This window comes from Glycine max, chromosome 4, assembly GCF_000004515.6.
Source record: "Glycine max cultivar Williams 82 chromosome 4, Glycine_max_v4.0, whole genome shotgun sequence".
Classification (NCBI taxonomy): Eukaryota; Viridiplantae; Streptophyta; class Magnoliopsida; order Fabales; family Fabaceae; genus Glycine; species Glycine max.
In genome coordinates, this window is record NC_016091.4 from 19,683,684 (window position 1) to 19,706,809 (window position 23,126).

Genomic DNA, 23,126 nt, shown 5'->3' on the forward strand with positions numbered 1-23,126 from the left:
GCTCTCACTCTTATCCAAAGAAAGATCAAGGTCAAGGAATCATAGGGGCTGCACCTTCTAAGCCCAAAGATGATAAGGGGAAGACAATAGAAAAGCAACCCCCTAAGGCTAGAATGCAAGAGAAGACTACCTCTACAAAGTTCTTTAGATGCCTTAGAAGAGGACACATTGTTTCTCAATGCGCCACCAAGAAAATCATGATTATGAGGGGCCATGACATTTATAGTAGCCAAGATGAGGCTACTACTTCACCTTCCTCTAGTGAAAGTGAAGAAGCAAAAGGGGAAGAATCTAGTGAATAAATCAACCCCCAAGAAGAAGATGACCTTTTAATGGTCAGAAGGCTTCCAAGAGGCCAATCTTATGACTTTACCCAATCTCAAAGAGAGAGTCTTTTTCACACAAGGTGTAAAATTTTTTATAACACATTCTCTCTCATTGTAGATAGTGGTTCATGTTGCAATTGCTACAGCACAAGATTAGTCCCTAAGTTGAGCCTTGCTATCATTCCCCATCCAAAGTGATGCAATCCTACCCCCCAAGGGCATTGCATAGAAGACTCCAAGAAGATTGGGCCAGAGATGCAAGAGAAGGCCCTAGGGTTCCCATGAGCCTTAGGGTAGATTTGGGCCCATGGGCTAAGTATGAGCCCACTTATCTTTGTTTATATTAGATTAAGGTTTCATTATTTTGGGCCTTGTATTTAGGGCTCCGTAGTGTAAGGAGGGTACCCTAGTAATATAGGATTTTTTAGCCCTTGCATTTTAGGGTACCTAGAATAGTTTTTGTATTAGGGGTAGTTTTGTAATTTCACATGCATTAAGTGTACTATTTGATGTGTGTGTTGGGAGATAAATTTAATTGGATTGGGAGAAACCCAATTCAATTATATTTTGTACCATCTTAAAGGGGAGGTGAGAATTTGCTTGCTACACCCCATTGCCACATCATCTAATCACACTTTGTGCATGTCCTTCATGCTTTACATGCCTCATGACACCTAAGCACACTTAGTGGATAATCTTGGAATTGATCTTGGATTAGTGGGCTGGACCATAGCTAAAATTCACTAATCATAATTAGTAAAATTTTGGCTCCAAATTTGGCTCCACCAATTCAAATTCAAATTCAAGTGAAATTTGAATAGAAATTCAAATTTCCCTCCAATTTTATGTGACACTTAGGTTATAAATAGAGGCCTTGTGTGTGTATTCTCTCAACTTTGATCATTTGAGAATTATACTTCAAAGTTAAGACCTCATTTGAGGCACAAAATTTCAGGCCCATTCTCTCCCTCTCCCTCCACTCATCTTCTCCTACCTTCAAGCTCTTATTCATGGCTTCCTATGGTGGTGAGCTTCTTCTTTACTCATCTTCTCCTTGAACTGGCATCTCCAATCATCTTTGTTCCTTCTCCATTATTTTGCCATTGATCTTCTAGAAGCAAAGGACTCCATTGATGAAGAAGATCCAAGGCCTACAAGCTTCACCTTCCTCTAGTGAAAGTGAAGAAGCAAAAGGGGAAGAATCTAGTGAAGGAATCTACCCCCCAAGAAGAAGGAGACCTTTTAATGGTCAGAAGGCTTCTAGGAGGCTAATCTTGTCACTTGATCCAATCTCAAAGAGAGAATATTTTTCACACAAGGTGTAAACTTTTTTATAACACATGCTCTCTCATTGTAGATAGTGGTTCATGTTGCAATTGTTGTAGCACAAGATTAGTCTCTAAGTTGAGCCTTGCTATCACTCCCCATCCAAAGCCTTACAAACTTCAATGGCTCAATGAACAATGGGAGATGATAGTCAATCAACCAGTGAAAGTTCCCTTTTCCATTGGAACATATAAGGATGAAGTGATTTGTGATGTAGTTCCTATGGAGGCAGGACACCTTCTCTTAGGTAGGCCATGGCAATATGATAGGAAAATCATCTATAATGGCCTAACTAATGAGACAACCCTCACCCATCTTGGAACAAAGTTTGTGTTGCATCCTCAAACACCTTCATGGGTGGTGAAAGATCAACTAACTATGAAAGATAAGAGGGATGAGGAAGAAAAACAAAAGAAAAAGAAGGATAGTAAGGCCTTGTCTTCAAAGGCCCAGGGGAAGGAAAAAAAGGAAAAGGATTGCTCCAAGAAGATTGTTAAGAAGGAAAACCATTTTGCAACAAAAGGTGATATCAAAAGAGCACTCCTTCTTAAACAATCCTTCTACCTTCTCCTATCAAGGGAAACATCCCTTAGCACTGCCATACCTCTTGAGCTTGAGGTTATTTCTCAAGTAAAAGAGTTGTTGGATGGGGGTTTCGTTCATAAGAGCTTAAATCCTTGTGCTTTATTGGTGCCCAAAATAGGTATTATGAGGCACCAAATCCCTATGATAGGTGGTATGATGAATGTGTTGAGTGGTGCAACCCTCTTTTGTAAAATCACCCATGCATCCACCATCTTCATGATTCACATACATAGGGACTCATTAGTTAGGTTTGTTCTTATTTTTAGTTTCAATACAAACTTAGGTGCTCAAATGGGACACCTTAGGTTTGTTGTACTTTTTGGTAGGAATAATCAGCATGAAAATACAGAAAATGATATGTTTTATTGCATTACTTTCCTTAATTTTTTTAAATAGTGATCAAGGGGTTCTCACGAACCCAAAGTGAATAAAGGTCATTTCTGAGTGTCCCACTCCACCAAGTATAGGGAAAATTTGGGGCTTCCATGACTTAACAAACTTTTACAAAAGGTTTGTCCTATATTTTTCCATACTTGTAGCACAACTCATTGAGTTGGTGAGAAACCATGTTCCCTCATAGGAATATGCCAAGGAAAGGGATTTTCCGACCTTATCCTATTCCAACATACCAAACACCATAAATATATATGTTTTTATTCTTTTTACAAGTGTTGAGGGAAGAAGCCCAGAGTTTCAAGAACCTCTACATTTGAGGTCAAATCCTTTTCAAGGGGGAGGGAATGATGCAATCCTACCCCCCAAGGGCATTGGATAGAAGACTCTAAGAAGATTGGGCCAGAGATGCAAGAGAAGGCCCTAGGGTTCTTATGAGCCTTATGGTAGATTTTGGGCCCATGGGCTAAGTATGAGCCCACTTATCTTTGTACATATTAGATTAAGGTTTCATTATTTTTGGGCCTTGTATTTAGGGCTCCGTAGTGTAAGGAGGATACCTTAGTAATATAGGATTTTTCAGCCCTTGTACTTTAGGGCACCTAGACTAGTTTTTGTATTAGGAGTAGTTTTGTAATTTCACATGCATTAAGTGCACTATTTGATGTGTGTGTTGGGAGATAAATTTAATTGAATTGGGAGAAGCCCAATCCAATTAAATTTTAGAGGGGGAGGTGAGCATTTGCTTGCTACATCCCATTGCCACATCATATAGTCACACTTTGTGCATGCCCTTCATGCTTTACATGTCTCATGACACCTAAGCACACTTAGTGGAGAATCTGGGACTTGATCTTGGATTAGTAGGCTGAACCATAGCTAAAATTCACTAATCATATTTACTAAAATTTTGGCTCCACCAATTCAAATTCAAATTCAAGTGAAATTTGAATAGAAATTCAAATTTCCCTCCAATTTTGTGTGACACTTAGGCTATAAATAGAGGCCTTGTGTGTGCATTTTTTCAACTTTGATCATTTTGTGTGTGCATTTTGTGTGACACTTAGGCTATAAATTGAGGCATACAATTTTGTGTTCCTTCTCCCTCCACTCATCTTCTCCTACCTTCAAGCTCTTATCCATGGCTTCCTATGGTAGTGAGCTTGTTCTTGACTCATCTTCTCCTTGAAGTGGCGTCTCCAATCATCTTTCTTCCTTCTCCATTCCGCTGCCATTGATCTTCAAGAAGCAAAGGACTCCATTGATGAAGAAGATCCAAGGCCTACAAGCTCTGCATAGAGCTATATCACAAAGCCTTACAAACTTTAATGGCTCAATGAGCAAGGGGAGATGATAGTCAATCAACAAGTGAAAGTTCCTTTCTCCATTGGAACATATAAGGATGAAGTGATTGGTGATGTAGTTCCTATGGAGGTAGGACACCTTCTCTTAGGTAGGCCATGGCAATATGATATGAAAATCATCTATAATGGCCTAACTAATGAGAAAACCCTCGCCCACCTTGAAACAAAGTTTATGTTGCATCCTCAAAAACCTTTACAGGTAGCTAAAAATCAAGTAGAAATAAAACTCAAATGGGATGAGGAAAACGATAGAAAGAGAAAAGAAGAACAAACTTTAATAGTTAAGGAGGAATGTAAGCAGGTAAGTGTCTTCTCCAAAAGGTTAGCTAAGAAGGAAAGTCATTGTGCAACAAGGACAAACATTCAAGAAACTTCCCTTCTTAGACAACCTCCACATCTTCTCCTTTTTTAAAGAACACTTGTTAGCACTACCATATCTCTTGAGCTTGAGGTTATTCCTCAGGTAAAAGAGTTGTTGGATAAGGGTTTGGGTCGTAAGAGCTGAAATCCTTGTGCTTTGTTGGTGCCCAAAATAGGTATTACGAGGCACCAAATCCCTATGATAGGTGGTATGATGAATGTGTTGAGTGGTCCAACCCTCTTTTGTAACATCACCCATGCATCCAACATCTTCATGATTCACATACATAGCGACTCATTAGGTAGGTTGGTTGTTATTTTTGGTTTCAATACAAACCTAGGTGCTCATATGGGACACCTTAGGTTTGTCGTACCTTTTGGTAGGAGTAATCAACGTGAAAATAAAAAAAAAATATATGTTTTATTACATTATTTTCCTTAATTTTTTAAATAGTGAGCAAGGAGTTACCACAAACCCTAAGAGAATAAAGCTCATTCCTGAATGTCCCACTCCAACAAGTATAAGGGAAATTTGGGGCTTCCATGACTTAACAAACTTTTACAAAAGGTTTGTCTCATATTTTTCTATAGTTGTAGCACCACTCTTTGAGTTGGTGATGAACCATGTTCTCTCATTGGAAAATGCCCAGGAAAGGGGATTTCAGACCTCACCCTACTCTAACATACCCATCACCACTAATATATATGTTTTTATTATTTTTACAAGTGTTGAGAGAAGAAGCCCAGAGTTTGAAAAACCTCTGGATTTGAGGTCAAATCCTTTTCAAGGAGGAAGGGATGATGCAATCCTACCCCCCAAGGGCATTGGATAAAAGACTCCAAGAAGATTGAGCCAGAGATGCAAGAGAAGGCCCTAGGGTTCTTATGAGCCTTAGGGTAGAATTTGGGCCCATGAGCTAAGTATGAGCCCACTTATCATTGTAAACAATAGAATATGTTTTCCTTCTTTTAGGCCTTGTATTTTGGCCATTTTTAGGTTTGTAGGGTACCTATAAATTAAGAGCCTCCCACCCTACAAGTTAAGGGTACCCTAGTAGTATAGGGTTTTAGCCTTGTATTTCAGGGCATTTTGAGTAGTCTTTGTAGTAGGGACTTTTTGTATTTTCATGTATTTTGGCATGGGGTGAGCTTAGCTATTGGAGGGGTGTGAGTAGCCCCCACTCTGGCTTTTCAAGGAAGCTTTCTTCCTTCTTTCCAAGGAAGCTACCTTCCTTGCTTCTCAAGGAAGTTTCCTATTGTATTTTCATGTATTTTGGCATGGGGGTGAACTTAGCTATTAGAGGGGTGTGAGTAGCCCTCCTCTAGCTTCTTAAGGAAGCTTTCTTCCTCTAGCTTCCGAAGGAAGTTTCGGAAGCTACCTTCCTTGCTTCTCAAGGAAGCTTCCCATGTGCTAGGCTAAGAGTAGAAACATTTGTAACACTTAACATAACTTTGATGAATGAGAAACTTGTGAGACACACTTTAAATTTCAACTTCTCTCCCTCTTCTCCTTCAATTTCCATGCCACTTTCTCCCTCTCTCATTCTCTTCCTCCATTGAAGTTTCCTCTCTAAGCTTCTTATCCAAGACACTCTGTCGGTGATGAAGCTTCTCCTTCCATGGCTTATTCTCAAGTGGATGACGCCTCCTCTCACCTCTTCTCTGTTATCTTCCGCTGCAACTACATGGCTAAATATCACCATTGAAGGACCTTATTGAAGCTCAAAGATCAAGCCTCCATAAAAGCATCTCAAGCAAGCTTCCATCAACTTTTGCCTCTTCAAATGTAGTTGACATTCACTTTTTGATGTGCCCTATGTGAGTGTTGTAACACCTCGTGTTAATCACACCAAAATGAGAGGGATCCATAGGTTGTACAAGTATGGGACTGTACAGTTGAAGATAGAATTAATTGGTAAGATACATCTATTTTTTGATAGCCTATCACTTAAGAACTCCACAGTTAAGTGTGTTTGGCTTGAGGCAATTATGGGATGGGTGACCTTCTGGAAGTTTCTCAAAAAGCATGTGAGTGAGGAAAAAATACGCTGAAAGTCTCGTGTTAGATTATGGGAAAAATCATTGATCCTGGAAGCAACCTGTAACATCTCAATTTTCTAGATTGGGAAGTGCAGAGTAAAAATAACTTGTGTTTATTTTGATATGTAGTGTAGTAACATTATGTTTAGTGAAATAATTGATATAAAAGATAGGACCATCTTTGGATAGTCAAGTGACCTAGATTTTAAGTGCCGAGTCTAGGACCAAAAATTGAATTCATTAGGACCAAAAACCTAGGGTTATACCTAAAATACCATTTGAGTTAGTATAGCTTATGGAATCACAATTTTAAGTTTTTATTTTTTTCCGATAAAATCCACTCTGTTTTGCACAAACTGTATGCATGGTATTGGTTTCTATAGATTTTGACCATTGAAATGAGTTTCTCATGTTTGAAAACATAGATTTTAATATAAAGTTTGCGTAAAATGGATTTCTACAACTCTTGGAAATTAGGAAATAGGTTTTGTGAATTTCATTAATAGGTGTAGGGCAATTTGGGTATTAGGTTCAAATGGGAGTGGTTTTAGGAATTTTTGAGTCCAAAACTAAGTTCCTTGCATTTGAAAACCTTGAGATGCATACGTGGTTTGTCCTAAATGGATTTTCTGTCAACGGAAAAATTGATTTCAAAGTGGGCAATGATGTATAATTCCAAATAAGAATGGATCATGAACATGTATGAAATGCATGAAATAAATGATGTAAATTGAAGAATGTGTTGCTTACTTTGATTGATATTTTATAATATAAAGCCGTGGGAATTGCTATGTTTTATGTTGTAAGACCAAGTGATTGTGACCACTTGGCAAAGTATGTTGCAAGTTATGAATGCGATTTTATTAATAATGTTTGATTATGAACTATTGTGCTTTGCGATTAGGTTTGGGGGTGTTTGACCATAAACAATATTTACTTTGGATGTCATGTAATGATTTGGTAATTTGATATGTGGTGGTGTGTGGTTGGGGAAGTGGACTATTCCATTTGAAGGGTCATATTAATGGTGACCTTAGAAAGGAAAGGGATTAATTTCCTTCCTCTCTTGATATGTTTGTGTGTGTGTGCAAGACAAAGAATACTTGTGGTTGGGAGCTTCATGAAGATTAGCACACATAATAAGGAGGGAACAAATGAATGAGGTAACGAGATTGTGTTAGAGTTAGATGGATAGTTGTGTTAGGAGTTGGGGGCATGACCCTATACTCTGTGTGAAACATTCTCTAACATCTATTCACATGTACCAATGTGACCAACATTCAAGGATCAATGCTTCTCATCATGAAGGATGAGTGAGGATTCATTAAAAAAGGTGGATGACATACAGTAGGAACACTAGGGGACGGTTTGAATGGTTCAAAGGAACTTGAAGGGATGTTGAGTGGTGATAAACCGAGTAAAGGCATTTCTGGTTAGTTTGGGGGACTCTTGGGCCTCACCTGGCATTCTTGACTAGAGTGGAGCCATATCCATGGTTGGTGAGAGCGCCATATTGATGCAATCCTAACCTCCAAGGGTATTGGATAGAAGACTCCAAGAGAATTAGGCTAGAGTGGCTAAAGAAAGCCCTAGGGTTCTCATGAACCTCAGGGTAGATTTCTGAGCCCATGAGCCAAGTTTGAGTCCACTCTTCTTTGTAAATATTAGAATAGGTTTTGCCTTCTTTTTGGCCTTGTATTTGGTCATTCTAGCGGTATAGGGTTTTAGCCTTGTATTTCCGGGCATTATGAGTAGTCTTTGTAGTATGGACTTTTTTTTGTATTTTCATGTATTTTAACATGGGGGTGAGCTTAGCTATTAGAGGGGTGTGTAGCTAAGCTCTAGCTTCTCAAGGAAGTCTCTCAAGGAAGCTTCTCAAGGAGGTGAGCTTAGCTATTAGAGGGGTGTGTGTAGCTAAGCTTTAGCTTCTCAATAAATCTTTCATTTAGCTAGTGACCTAGGCTATAAATAGAAACATATGTAACACTTGTCATAACTTTGATGAATGAGAAACTTGTGAGGAACACTTCAAAGTTCAAGTTCTCTCCCTCTTTTTCTCCTTCAATTTCATGCTCCCCCCCTCTCTCTTTCCCTCATTCTTTTCCTCCATTGAAGCTTCCTCTCTAAGCTTCTTATCCAAGGCACTCTCTTGGTGGTGAAGCTCCTCCTTCCATGGCTTATTCCCTAGTGGATGGTGCCTCCTCTCACCTCTTCTACTTTATCTTTTGCTGCATATCCATTGTTGAAAATCACCATTGAAGGACCTCATTGAAGCTCAAAGATCCAGCCTCCGTAGAAGCTTCTCAAGCAAGCTTCCCTCAAGTGGTAATTAGAGCACAAGAGCTTCAAGTAGGTGCTCCTTAAACCTCTATTAATTTTAAGCTCTACCTTCTCCTCCATTGTTGTTTCTTCAGTTTTTCTCCATGTATCTCCTCACATGTCTTGTGCTAAATGTTGTTAACATGATTATTTAGAATTTCCACCTATTAAACTTGCTATAGAAGCTAGATTTGATTTTCTATGGTTCAAATTTCTTGTTCTTGTTCTTGAACCATGAATTGTGTTGAGTTTAAGTTCCTTTGAGCTGAAATATTTAATGAGTTTTATAGACACCTGTAACAAAATTAGAAAAAAAGAACCAAGTGATTTGGAAAAAAGGAAAAAATAAGAAAAATCACACAATTTGACAGAAAAATCAGTTTTCAGGTAAAAAAAAAAAAGTGAAAGGGAAGTGTGCTTGTTGTTTTGGCTCAAAATTTGTTCTATAATTGGTGCCTATTTTATAACAATCTTAGTTATAAAATTTCAATTGAAAAGTAGTGTGAAAACAAGAGGTTTCTTGAGTCTTTTTTTTTATAGTTTTTTTACTCTACTCTAGAGCCATTCAAGGTTTCTCTTTGAGTCCTAGCTTGCTTTTATGTGCTTTTCATTGCTTTAATTGTTGAATAATCCTTGAAATTTTGTCTTGTTAAAAATCTATTGGTTTAGCTTTCATTTCATTTTTTGGTCTTTGGTTATTGCTTGTCTTTTTGTTTCCTTGTTTGTGAGTTGCCATATAGGGAATTGGAAAGGAGGATTGGTGCCATCCCGTGAAGAATGAGTCAAGAAATAAGGGACCAACCACTTTAAAAGCTATTGGACTAAGAAGCACTCCAAATTGAGTGAAACACAAAAGAGAGAACAACCACCAAAATTTAGGACTTTTTTGTAACTTTGTAATTGGCAATTTACTTACCTTCATTGCTTTGAAATTTTGTAACAAAAAGGCATTTCATTGGAAGTGTGTTGGGAGCCTCCAATAGGTCACCTTACTTCCATTTGTGTGTAATAATTTTAGGCAATTTTCCCTTAGGATAGTGAGCGTTTGTTGGGAACCATAATTATTCTTGAAGTTTTTTAAACTTTAGACAAGAATCCTACTCTGGTATCACTTGTTGGACAAGTGGCCTCAATAACTTAAGAGAGGGGAGTGGGGGTGAATTAAGTTTTAAAATGATAGGCTCAAAATTCCGAAGAAGAAGCAACAATTAATTTAATCGATGTTCTTTAAACGTGCAAGACAAAATTGATTGCATTAAAATAAATGAGATAAGGGAAGAGAGAATTGCAAACTTGATTTATACTGGATCGACCACTTCCCGTGCCTACGTGCAGTCCTCAAGCAACCCACTTGAGATTTTTCCACTATCTCTGTAAATCCTTTACAGACTTTGAACACACCTTGGGATCCCTCACCCTTGCGTCCAATATCCTCACAATCTAAGAGACAACCAGTCTCTTGATTACAATTGAATTTATGAGATGAATAGAAAGATTTCTCTTTTAGAGTAGATGATACAAATTGAAGATCCTAGAAAAATTCTCAATAGATTTGTAAGTGTTTGCCCAATAGTTATTGAGAGAGCATTTGACAATTAAGTTCTCTTAGAACATCTCTCTCTTGCTTTTCGAAGTCAAACACACATATATATAGGCCCATTGTGCCTTTTCCAAATGGTTTGAATAGATGTGTCTTTTCAAAAATCTTTTCTGAAATTTTCTCACTGGTAATCGATTACAAGATTCTTGGAGTTCATCAAAAGAAATAGATAAGTCATAGTTAGAAGACATTACCTCTTCTCCGCTTTCATAGTCTTTGGCCATGAGGCCTTGATTTATTATTTCATTTTCTAAATCACTTGATGAATTCATGTCATTATCTTCCCAAGTGATGTATGCTTTCTTTTCTTTCTTATCTTTGAAATTTTTCTTGTTGGATTTTTTCATTCTTCTTTTAAAGACAGGACAATCAAATCTCAAGTGCCCAGGTTGATCGCATTCAAAGCATTTTGGAACTAAGGAGGAATTTTTCCTTTCTTCTTTGGACTGAAGTTTGATTTCCTTTGTTTCTCAAAAATTTATTGAATCTTTTCACAAAGAGACTGAAATCATCATCTTCTTCTAAGTTCTTTTCATTTGAGTTTTCTTTGTCAGTTTCCTTATGAATAGAAGAAGATGAGGCTTTGAGTGCAATTCCTTTCTTCTTTTTGTCATTCTCTTCATGTTGATAGAGTCTCATAAGTTCCATTTCATGTTCTTGAAGTTTCCCAAAGAGAGTGGCAAGAGACATGTTGGTGAGATCTTTTGATTCTGCAATTGCTGTTACTTTTGGTTGCCATTGTCTGCTTAAACATATTCACACTTTGTTAATGAGATCTTCATTAGGAAATATTTTTCCTAATGATGCAAGATGATTAATTACATGTGTAAATCTCTTTTGCATATCTTGCATGGTCTCATTTTGATTCATTCTGAATAGTTCATATTCATGTGTGAGAGTGTTTATTCTAGATCTCTTAACATCAGTTGTGCCTTCATGTAATGTATCCCACATTTCTTTTTCATTTTTACAATTTGAAACTCTAAAATACTCATCCATGCCCAATGCAGAAGTAATTATATTCTTAGCTTTTAAATTATCTCGAACCCTTCTTCTTTCATCTTCATCCCATTGTTCTTTAGGTTTTTCTATAGTTTCATTTCCCATTATCATTGTAGGAATGAAGGGACCAATTTCAATGGCTTCCCATATATTTAAATCTACGGCTTCTATAAAGATATGCATTCGGATTTTCCAATAGTGATAATCCTCACCATTAAAAATAAGAGGCCTATTAATAGAATTTCCCTCAAGAAATGGAAAGTTAGATGAGGCTATAATTATTCTTGAAGTTTTTTTAAATTAAGACAAGAATCTTGCTCTGATACCACTTGTTGGACAAGTAACCTCAATAACTTAAGAGGGGGGTGAATTAAGTTTTAAAATTTTCCCACTAACAAACTTTAACCCCCTTTTAAATGATAGGCTCAGAATGCAGAAGAAGAAGCAACAATCAATATAATCGATGTTCTTTAAACGTGCAAGACAAAATTGATTGCAATAAAATAAATGAGATAAAGGAAGAGAGAATTGCAAACTTGATTTATACTGGTTCAGCCACTTCCCGTGCCTACATCTAGTCCTCAAGCAACCCACTTGGTATTTTTCCACTATCTCTGTAAATCCTTTACAGACTTTTAACACACCTTGGGATCCCTCACCATTGTGTTCAATATCCTCACAATCCAAGAGACAACCAGTCTCTTGATTACAACTAAGTTTATGAGATGAATAGAAAGATTTCTCTCCTTTAGAGTAGATGATACAAATTGAAGATGCTAGAAGAATTCTCAATAGATTTGCAAGTGTTTGCCCAATAGTTGTTGAGAGAGAATTTGACAATTAAGTTCTCTTAGAACATCTCTCTCTTGCTTTTCAAAGTCAGACACACATATATATAGGCCCATTGTGCCTTTTCAAAATGGTTTGAATAGATGTGTCTTTTTAAAAAGCTTTTTTGAAATTTTCTCACTGGTAATCAATTACACAGTTATATTTTGAAGGGTCATAACTTTTCAAGGTTTTTTTTTAAAATGTTGTTACTGGTAACCAATTACATACATCTGGTAATCGATTACAAGATTCAAAATTCAAATTTCAAAACCCTTTTTGAAAAGCCCATTTGCAAACTGTCTCTGGTAATCGATTACACTACCTGGTAATCGATTACCAATGCCTTTGAGTTGTTGGAAACAATTTGTTTGAGGCAAAAAATGATCAACCAATGAGATTATTTTAACAAATAATCTAAGGCCTTATCTTTTTCTTGATCTTGTTTGCTTGACCTTGAATTAATCTTGAAGCAACCTCTGTTTGCTTAACCTTGAATGTTTGTTGAAGCAATCTTGTTTGATTATACTTTTGGCATCATCAAAAACCTGTATTCATACATTTACATTCTCCCCCTTTTTTGATGATGACAATCATTATCAAGTGAATTCTTTTCGACAACATCAAAACCTGCATGATTCACAATGCCAACTCCCTCGTTCTTCATTAATGCCATCTGGACGCAGTGGGAGCATGATGATACGCTTCATGTGGATTGCTTCTATGGTTTCCTCCACTATTGTAGTGCGCCAGTGCTAGAGGTTGTCATTCTTTCTATATTTGGTGGACCTAGCCCATGCTAAAGGAGAGAAATCTTTCTATTCATATAATTGCTTCTAAAGTATAGGCCTCATATAATTGATTTTTATATTTGGTGGACCTAGACCACACCATCTTTCTACCATTTTGCCATGCCCGTGCTAGAGGTTGTCATTCCATTTGAGTCCCATTCACCACCTATGGACAATGTGATGTCCTCTGTTGGATCTAATTCTTCGTTTGAGGACACTGAGGCTACTTCCTCTACTTTGATGTCTCCACGATCAGTGTTACTTAAGTTCTAGGTACCACCTAGGGTAGACTTGGTGGATCTTGTGTCTAAGGATGAAGGAGAAGATTTGGAGGAGGATAGATCTATTAAGGAGGATTTGTCTATAGATGAGAAGGACCCTATCGCGAAGCTGGAGTTGAAGGAGGTGGAATCTTTTGATGATTCTTACTAGGAGACCTTGTCTTCTTCTGACTATACTTCCTTTTGGGTATAACTAACTGGGGCTTGGGTATAGGTGACTACTTTGTGTCTTAGGTTTTTCCCCTTATATGTATTTTGGGATGGGTAGACCTAGGTTTAAACCATTTGTATTTATTTAGTCATTACTTTATATTACTTGTTACTTTGGGGTTGTATATGCTACTTATTGGTTTCATCGAGCCGCTAATGTTTGCTACTCATTATGACACATGAAACTTATGTACTTATATTTGGTGACCATGAAGGTTCACCTATTTATCATTACTTATTACTTGAGCGTGTATGGTTTGTTTATGTCACAAATATTTCTATTTTACTCATCTACTTGAAGTTTTAACACAATAAGTGATTACTATAATTTATTGTGTAGGTTTTAAAAACAAAAATGAGTTTTCAGAACTTGAATAAAAGGTTTGTATTATTAGAAAAAAAATCGTATCTTTTCTAATCTTTTCAGTTAATAATAAAGAGAAATGAAGACTATATCTTCATCAAGGAAATCAATGGGTTATTTTGAAAGTCTATACTTAAGGGTGTTACACAATTGAAGCAGATTGTCAAGGTCTCAGAAAAGGTTACCTACGAAGGGCTCTAAATTGTGGAGGGTTTTGACCAACAAAGAAGTTGAGTGAAGTGTCACCGTGTGAAGTGTTGTAGTGTGTGAGCTACCTAGAAGTCGACAACTAGGGGCATTACAAATGATATCAGGGCATAGCTTTCTCTCGGTATGGTATGGTTCGAGGAAGAACTTGGCAGAAGCTAGTAGGCATGAAACACCCTATGCGAACCACACCAAAATGAGAAGGATCAGAAGGTTGTACAGGTATAAGACTATACAGTTGAAAATAACTTAAAAGAATTAATTGGTACTACCTATACCAACAAGATGCATTTATTTTTCAATGGCTCATCACTTAAGAACTCCATAGTTAAACGTGCTTGGCTTAAAATAATTATGAGACGGGTGACCTTTTGGAATATTTTTCGAAAAGATTGTGAATGAGGATAAAGCACGTTGAAAAGTCTCATGTTGGTTTATAGGGACAGTCATTGATCATGAAAGCAACTTAAGCAGATTATCAAGGTCTTGGAAAGGGCTACATGCGAAGGGTTTTGATTAACAAGGAAGTTGAGTGAAGTATCATTGTGTGAAGTTCTGTAGAGTGTGAGCCGCTAAGAAGTCAATAACCAGGGGAGTTACAAGTATGGAATCATATGAAAAGTGAGATGTTGTCTTCTATGGTGAATTCTGAACCATTTTGATGTTCAACCTTCAGAGTCAAAATCTTCATAATTCTAGCATAGACCTTGTTACAACTTCATTTTAAAACTGGGTGCTCTATTTGTAGCCTTTGATAAGTCATCTGATGTTCAGGAGTTTTCCAAAAGCAAGCACTTAGAGGGAAGTAATCTTCAACGTGCAGATAGGCATTAAGAAATATGTTGAGTTCTTCATACATTATCCATACAAGTAAAAACCCTTTAGAGTGAATTCATTGCTAATAGTTTGTCATAGTTAAAACTAGGGATGTGAATTCAACACTAAAAACCCTTTAGAGTGCTTGGTTGTTGGCACAATGATAAATCTTTTGGAAATGCAGCGGGAAAGTCTTGGAGGGAGATGGAGATTTAGGGTGGGGGGGGGGGATTTTGCGTTTAAAGAAAAGTTCAAGGGGCTTAAAAAAGTTTTAAAAGTATGGAATATAGATCATTTTGGTAATGTCCACAAGAAATTCCAAGAGATCTCTAAAGAAATGAATATTCTTAATGTAAAGGAAGAAGGAAGGGCATTGATCGAGGGGGAGTTGAGAAGAAGGATTGAGCTTCAAGGGAATTTTTGGGAGGCACTTTGCAACCATGAATCTCTTATGAGGCAAAAATCAAGAGCTAGGTATGTAACATCCTAATTTTCTAGATTGGAAAGTTAAGTGGAGAAATAGCTTGTGTTTCTTTTGGTATGTAGTGTAGTAGCATTATCCTCAATCAGATAATTCATATAAGAGTTAGAACCATCATTAGACTATCAAGTGGCCTAGATTTTGGTCAAACCATTAATCAACAAAAACCAACTACAATCTAGGAAGTTAAAGTAATAGAATCTCTCATTAATGACAATTTAGAAATTAAGGACTTTTAGGCTAATATGAGAGATTTCGACTAATTAATGAAAGTCTAGAGAAATAATGTGTCTAGATGTGAGAAACTATTAGTTTAATTAATTAAGGAAGAGGAGAATTAATTTCTCACTCACTTTAATTATTTTTAGTTAAGTCTAATAAAAAGGATTAATAAATGAATCATTACTCTAGAATCAATATAGGAGTTAGAGTTTAATTAGGAACTAAGTAGAGAATTAATTCATTAAGAAATGTTAAGAGAATAAAATGGAAAAATCTAAGGGACCCTTATTTGGGCCCCCTTCATGACCTAGACCTCTATAAAAACGGAAGGAAGCTCCCTTCCCTTCCTTGTGGTGCCCTTGACTAGAGAGAGAGAAGGGAGCTTCTCTTTCTTTTCTTCTATTCTCCTCCATTGTTGAGGTGCTTTGAAGGTTTTGAATAGGTTTTAGGTGAGTTCCTAGTCTTTTTCAATGCTCTTCTTCAATATTTTCTCATTAACCGACAAAAATTCTCATCTTCCCCTCTTGCTTCATTTCCAAGTCCATGTTCTAGGAAGAACTCAAGGTATTAACTCAACCCACACTCATCTCTTTGCTTCTCTGTGTCCACCAAGAGGTAAAAGAGGAGTACTTGATCATTTTGAACCCATGCTTTGATTATGAGAAGTTAAACTTCATTTATGTTGTGCTTCGGTGTGAAATTTGAAATCTATCATGTGATCTTGTGATTTATGCGTGCTGTATTTGTGAATTTAAGGTTCAAAAATGAGTTCCTTGACCACAAAAACCTAAGAAAGCCTACATGATATGTCTCATTTGAAGTTGTATAGCATTTGGAATTAAACTTTTAAGTTAGGGCAAGTTATATATGCATATTGGACATATAAATTGAAATGAAGTACATATAAAAAAATTACATTAAACGATGTTAATTAATTCTCCTTCATCATGATCATTACGATTTGCATGAATGTTGTCAGCTTCTTCTTCTCCGATGACTTTAGGCGAGATTTGTGTGGACAAAGGACTAACATAAGTATCAATGAGTGAATCATTATCTTCTACATTAACACCAGTTTTTTTCTCGTGTAGAACCACTGAACACCTTTCATCACAAGGGTATTGAACGTAAAATACTTGTTTAGCTTGTTCTACCATGATGAAAGAGCCATTCTGGTAAGCGAGTTTCTTAAGATCTACCAACGTAAATCTTACATCATCAGTCCATACACCAATATTGTTGTCAACCCACTTAAATTTGAAAACAAAAACAATGAATTTGACATAATTAAGCTCCTAGATTTCTTCAACAAAACCAAAAAGTAAGGGATGGAAGCTACATGGGGATTGTCATCATGTACACTAGCGAAGTGTCGAGATTCAGCCCTCAGGGTAACCCCACTATTTTGCATTGTACTTTTCTCGTCTTGTGCTTTTCTATAGAAGGAATACTTGTGTATATCATATCCTTGCCAAGTTATAACATTTCTTTTAGGTTCATCTGCTAGCTTTCTTAACATTTTAGAAGCATTATCGTCACCAAAGATTGTATCTTTAAACCAATTTAGGAAAGTCTTGTTATGCTTTTTCAACGCCATGTTCTTCGACATTTTTGGATTACTTTCCTTTACTAAACCTTCATGGTGAAGTATGTATGGAAAAACTTTATTACTGTTATTCAATACATACAAATGAGCTTGTTGCAAATCTTCTACACTTGGAATGATAACATGTAGTCCTCTTGAACCCTTACCTCCTACTCTTTCATCATGCTGAGACTCAGGAAGCCCAACAGGTTTTTCCTTTTCAATGTACTCTGAACAAAACTCAATAGCTTCTTTTGCAATGTACCTTTCCATAATAGATGCTTCTGGACGATGTAAATTCTTTGTATACCTTTTTAAGATCTTCATGTATTGCTCAACCAGGTACATCCACCGCAAATAAACAGGACCACAACATTTGATTTATCTGACCAGATGAACAATTAAGTGAACCATGATGTTGAAGAAAGTAGAAGGAAAATACATCTCCAGTTGACACAATATAATGGCAGCCTCATTTTCCAACTCATCTAACTTGATAGGATCAAGGACTTTGCTACATTTGGCATTGAAGAATAAGCACAGTCGAGTTATGGCAAGCCTGACTTTGTTAGGAAAAATGTCTCATATGGCCACGACTAACAATTATTGCATCAAGATGTGTAAATCATGAGACTTTAAGCCTACTAACTTTAGATCTTTCAACTGCATAAGGCTCTTAATATTTGAAGAGTATCCTTGTGGGACTTTGACATAGCGCAAACACTGAAAAAAATCATCTTTTCCTTTCTGGACAAAGTATGACAAGCTGGAGGCAAGTATATTTTTTTACCATCAGACCTTGGATGTAATTGGGCTCGTATACCAATCTTAGCTAGATCTTGACAAGTATTCAAACCATCTTCTGTCTTGCCTTGAATGTTAAGGAGCGTCCCAATGACACTATCACATACATTTTTCTCTACATGAATAACATCAATACAATGTCTAACTTCTAGATTAGACCAGTATGGAAGATCAAACAAAATTGAAATTTTCTTCCATATGGAAGTCTTACTTTTTTCCTTCTTTTGGGTCTTTCCTAATATAGTATTCAAGTCTTCAACCCGCTGAAAGACCTGGTGACTAGTTAATGGTATTAGTGCACTTTCATGCTCTTGACTTCCATTAAATGCTTTTTTCAATCGCTGGTAAGGGTGATAAGGTTTCATAAAACATCGATGCCTAGTGTATATTGTTTTTATACCATGTTTCATTTGTATATAGCTTGTGTCTTCTTCACAGATGGGGCATGCACGATGGCCCTTAACACTGTACCCACTCAAATTCTCATATGCTGGAAAGTCATTAATGGTACAAAATAACATTGCACGCAAATCAAAAGTCTCATTTCGAAACCCATCAAACACTGAAACCCCCTCGTCCCACAAATTTGTCAAGTGTTCAATCAAGGGACTGCGATAAATATCGATGTCATTTCCTGCCTGTCTTGGGCCCGATATCATCATAGACAACATCATGTATTTTCGCTTCATGCACAACCAAGAAGGCAAGTTGTAAATTACTAGAAAAATTGGCCACGAACTGTGTTGAGTGCTTAAACTTCCATATGGATTCATTCCATTAGTGGCAAGTCCAAGCCTAAGATTTATTGCCTCTTTGCCAAAATCTGGATACAAATGATCAATCTTCTTCCACTTGGAGGAATCAACCAGATGACAAAGCATTCCATTGCAATTTCTCTCATATGCTGGAAAGTCATTAATGATACAAAATAGCATTGCACGTAAATCAAAAGTCTCATTTCAAAACCCATCAAACACTGAAACCCCCTTGTCCCACAACTTTGTCAAGTGTTCAATCAAGTGACTGAGATAAACATCGATGTCATTTCCTAGCTGTCTTGGGCCCGATATCATTATAGACAACATCATGTATTTTTGCTTCATGCATAACCAAGGAGGAAAGTTGTAAATTACTAGCAAATCTGGCCATGAACTGTGTTGAGTGCTTAAACTGCCATATGGATTCATTCCATTAGTGGTAAGTCCAAGCCTAAGATTTCTTGCCTCTTTGTCGCAATTTGGATACAAATGATCAATCTTCTTCCACTGGGAGGAATAAGCCAGATGACGGAGCATTTCATTGCAATTTCTCCCATTTGCATGCCATGTAAGGTCTTTTGTGTCGTCTCCATTAGCAAACAAATGCTTAAACCTTGGAATGATCGGAAGATACCACAACACCTTTGTTGGGGGACCTTTCTTTGAGTTTTCATCACTACTACACTCATCATCATCCTTCACTTTGTACCTTGATACCCCACACCTAGGGCATATGTGCATTTATTCAAACTCATGTTTGTACAGTATGCAATCATTAGGGCAAGCATGAATCTTCTATACTCCATACCCATCGGACATAGTATCTTCTTGGCCTGATAGTAACTTTTTGGCAGCGTGCTATCATCTGGAAGCATATCGTGTACTACTTGAAGCAGTGAACTAAAGCTTTTAGCACTCCACCCATATCTGGCCTGATGTAAGCTCCATTTGAGCTTGTAGGCCTAGGATCTTCTTCATCAATGGATTCCTTTGCTTCTAGGAAGATGAATGGCAGCGGAATGGAGAAAGGAAGAGACAGAGGAGACGCCACTTCAAGGAGAAGATGAGTCTAGAAGAAGCTCACCACCATAGGAGGCCATGGATAAGAGCTTTTAGGAAAAATGAGATGAATGAAGGGAGATGGAGAGAAGAGCACGAAATTTTGTGCTCTAAATGAGCTCTAAAATCTGAAGTTTAATATTCAAATGATCAAAGTTGAAAAAAATGCACACACATGGCCTCTATTTATAGCCTAAGTGTCATACAAAATTGGAGGGAAATTTGAATTTCAATTCAAATTTCACTTGAATTTGAAATTGAATTTGTGGAGCCAAAATTTCACTAATTATGATTAGTGAATTTTAGTTATGATTCAGCCCACTAATCCAAGATCAATTCCAAGATTCTCCACTAAGTGTGCTTAGGTGTCATGAGGCATGTAAAACATGAAGGACATGCACAAAGTGTGACTATATGATGTGGCAATGGGGTGTAGTAAGCAAATGCTCACCCCCCTCTAAAATTTAATTGGATTGAGCTTCAACCAATTCAATTAAATATATTTCCAACTACACACATCAAATATTCACTTAGTGCATATGAAATTACAAAACTACCCCTAATACAAAAACTAGTCTAGGTGTCCTAAAATACAAGGGCTGAAAAATCTTATATTTCTAGGGTACCTTACCTATATTATGGAGCCCTAAATACAAGGCCCAAAAATAATGAAACCTTAATCTAATAACTACAAAGATAAGCGGGCTCATACTTAGCCCATGGGCCCGAAATCTACCCTAAGGCTCATGAGAACCCTAAGGCCTTTTCTTGCATCTCTAGCCCAATCTTCTTGGAGTCTTCTATCCAATGCCCTTACGGGGTAGGATTGCATCATTCCCTCCCCCTTGAAAAGGATTTGACCACAAATCCTGAGGTTTTTCAAACTTTGGGCTTTTTTCCTCAACTCCTGTAAAAAGAACAAAAACATATGTATTAGTGGTGTTTGGTATGTTGAAGTAAGGTAAGGTATGAAAACCCATTTCCTGGGCATCTTCCCATGAAGGAACATGGTTCCTCACCAACTCAATGAGTGGTGCTACAAGTATAGAAAAATATGGGACAAACCTTTTGTAAAAGTTTGTTAACTCATGAAACCCCAAATTTTTCTTATACTTGGTGGAGTGGGCCACTCAGGAATGACCTTTATTCTCTTTGGGTTCATGAGAACCCCTTGATCACTATTTAAAAAATTAAGAAAATTAATGCAATAAAAAATACCTTTTTCTGTATTTTCATGTTGATTATTCCTACCAAAAAGTATGACAAACCTAAGGTGTCCCATATAAGTACCTAAGTTTGTATTAAAACTAAAAATAAGAACAAACCTACCTAATGAGTCCCTATGTACACAAATCATGAAGATGTTGGGTGCACGAGTGATTTTACAAAAAAGGGTTGCACCACTGAAAACATTCATCATACCACCTATTTTAGGGATTTGATGCCTAATAATACCTATTTTGGGCACCAACAATGCATAAGGATTTAAGCTCTTGCGAACCAAACCCTCATCCAACAACTCCTTTACCTGAGGAATAAACTCAAGCCTAAGAGGTGTGGCAATGCTAACAAGTGTCTTTTCACAAAGGAGAAAATGTGGAGGTTGTCTAAGAGGGGAAATAACTTTAATATTTGTCTTTATTTCAAAATGCCTTTCCTTCTTAGCTAACCTCTTGGAGGAGACACTTACCTCCTTACACTCCTCCTTAACCATTAAAGGTTGTTCTTCTTCTTGGGGGTAGATTTCTTCACTAGATTCTTCCCCTTTTGCTTCTTCACTTTCACTAGAGGAAGGTGAAGTAGTAGCTTCATCTTGGCTACTACAAATGTCTTGGCCTCTCATAATCATGGTTTTCTTGGTGGGTCATTGAGAAGTAATGTGTCCTTTTCCAAGACATTTAAAGCACTTCATGGAGCTATTCTTCTCTTGCATACTAGCCTTAAGGGGTTGCTTTTCTATTGTCTTCCCCTTATCATCTTTGGGCTTAGAAGGAGTCACCCCGAAGATGCCTTGACCTTGGTCTTTCTTTGGATAAGAGTGAGAGCCAGAAGATTTTGAAGTAGACTTCCTTTTAAGTTGTTGCTCTACCCTTATTTCCCAATCTAAGTTAGCCTCTACATTGTCATTCCCATGAAAGTATGGGAGGTTAATGTTAGCCCCTTGAGGCTTTCTTTCCTTTTCTCTCATATGGGAGTGAGATCTAAGATGTGACCTATGCCTTCCTTCATAATAGTCATGAAGTTCTTCACTTAGGCTCTTGCAAGAGTTATGACTACTATAGGAGGCATGTTTTTCTTTTCTTAACTCTTTTAGTATTTTCCTTCTTTCTTCTTCCTTTATTTTCTCTTTTTCATCTTGACTTATTTCTTCCACTCTTTTTTTTTTCGTTTTTCTTTTCTTTCTTGTTTTTCTTTCCACAACTTAAGGGATCTCAACTCGTCTAATATCTTATACAAGGGTTCCTTAGCAGTAGAACCCTTACCATTAATACTAGATGAAGAATGAAGACTCATGGTGGTTTCTAAGTTGTGGTTCTTTCTTGTTGGGGGTTTGAAAACAAAAGGTAAAAGAAACTATGGTTGAAACTAGCCAAAATAAACACTAAAAGAGGTGTGAAAGATAAGGTAAAAACTAATTGGTAAAAGGTAAGCTATCTAGGCGGTTTAACAATGGAAGGTAAAGGAAATAAGCTATGAAAGTAAGCAAGAAATGTAAACTAGGCGAATCCTAAGAGTGTTTGGATGACCACATTTAAGGTTCCCAACAAAACACTCACAATCCTAAGGGAAAATTGCCTAAAATTATTACACACAAATGGAAGTAGGGTGACCTACTAGAGGCTCCCAACTTACTTCCAATGAAAGGCCTTTTTGTTAAAAAATTTTAAAGCAATGAAAGTATGTAAATTGTCAATTACAAAATTACAAAAAGGTCCTCAATTTTGGTGGTTGTTCTCTCTTTGGTGATTCACTCAATTTGGAGTGCTTCTTAGTCCAATAGCTCTTAAGGTGGTTTTCCCTTGCTTCTTGACTCAAATTCTTCAAGGGATGACACCAATCCTCCTTTCCAATTCCCTATATGGCAACTCACAAACAAGGAAACAAAGAGACAAGCAATAACCAAAGACCAAAAAAATGAAATGAAAGCTAAATCAATAGAGTTTTAACAAGACAAATTTTCAAGGATTATTCAACAATTAAAGCAATGAAAAGCACATAAAAGCAAGTTAGGACTCAAAGAGAAACTTAGAATGGCTCTAGAGTAGAGTAACAAAAAACTAAAAAAAAAAAAGACTCAAGAAACCTCTAGTTTTGGCACTTGTTTTCACAATAATTTTCAATTGAAATTTCAGAACTAGGATTGGTATAAAATAGGCACCAATTATAGAACAAATTTTGAGCCAA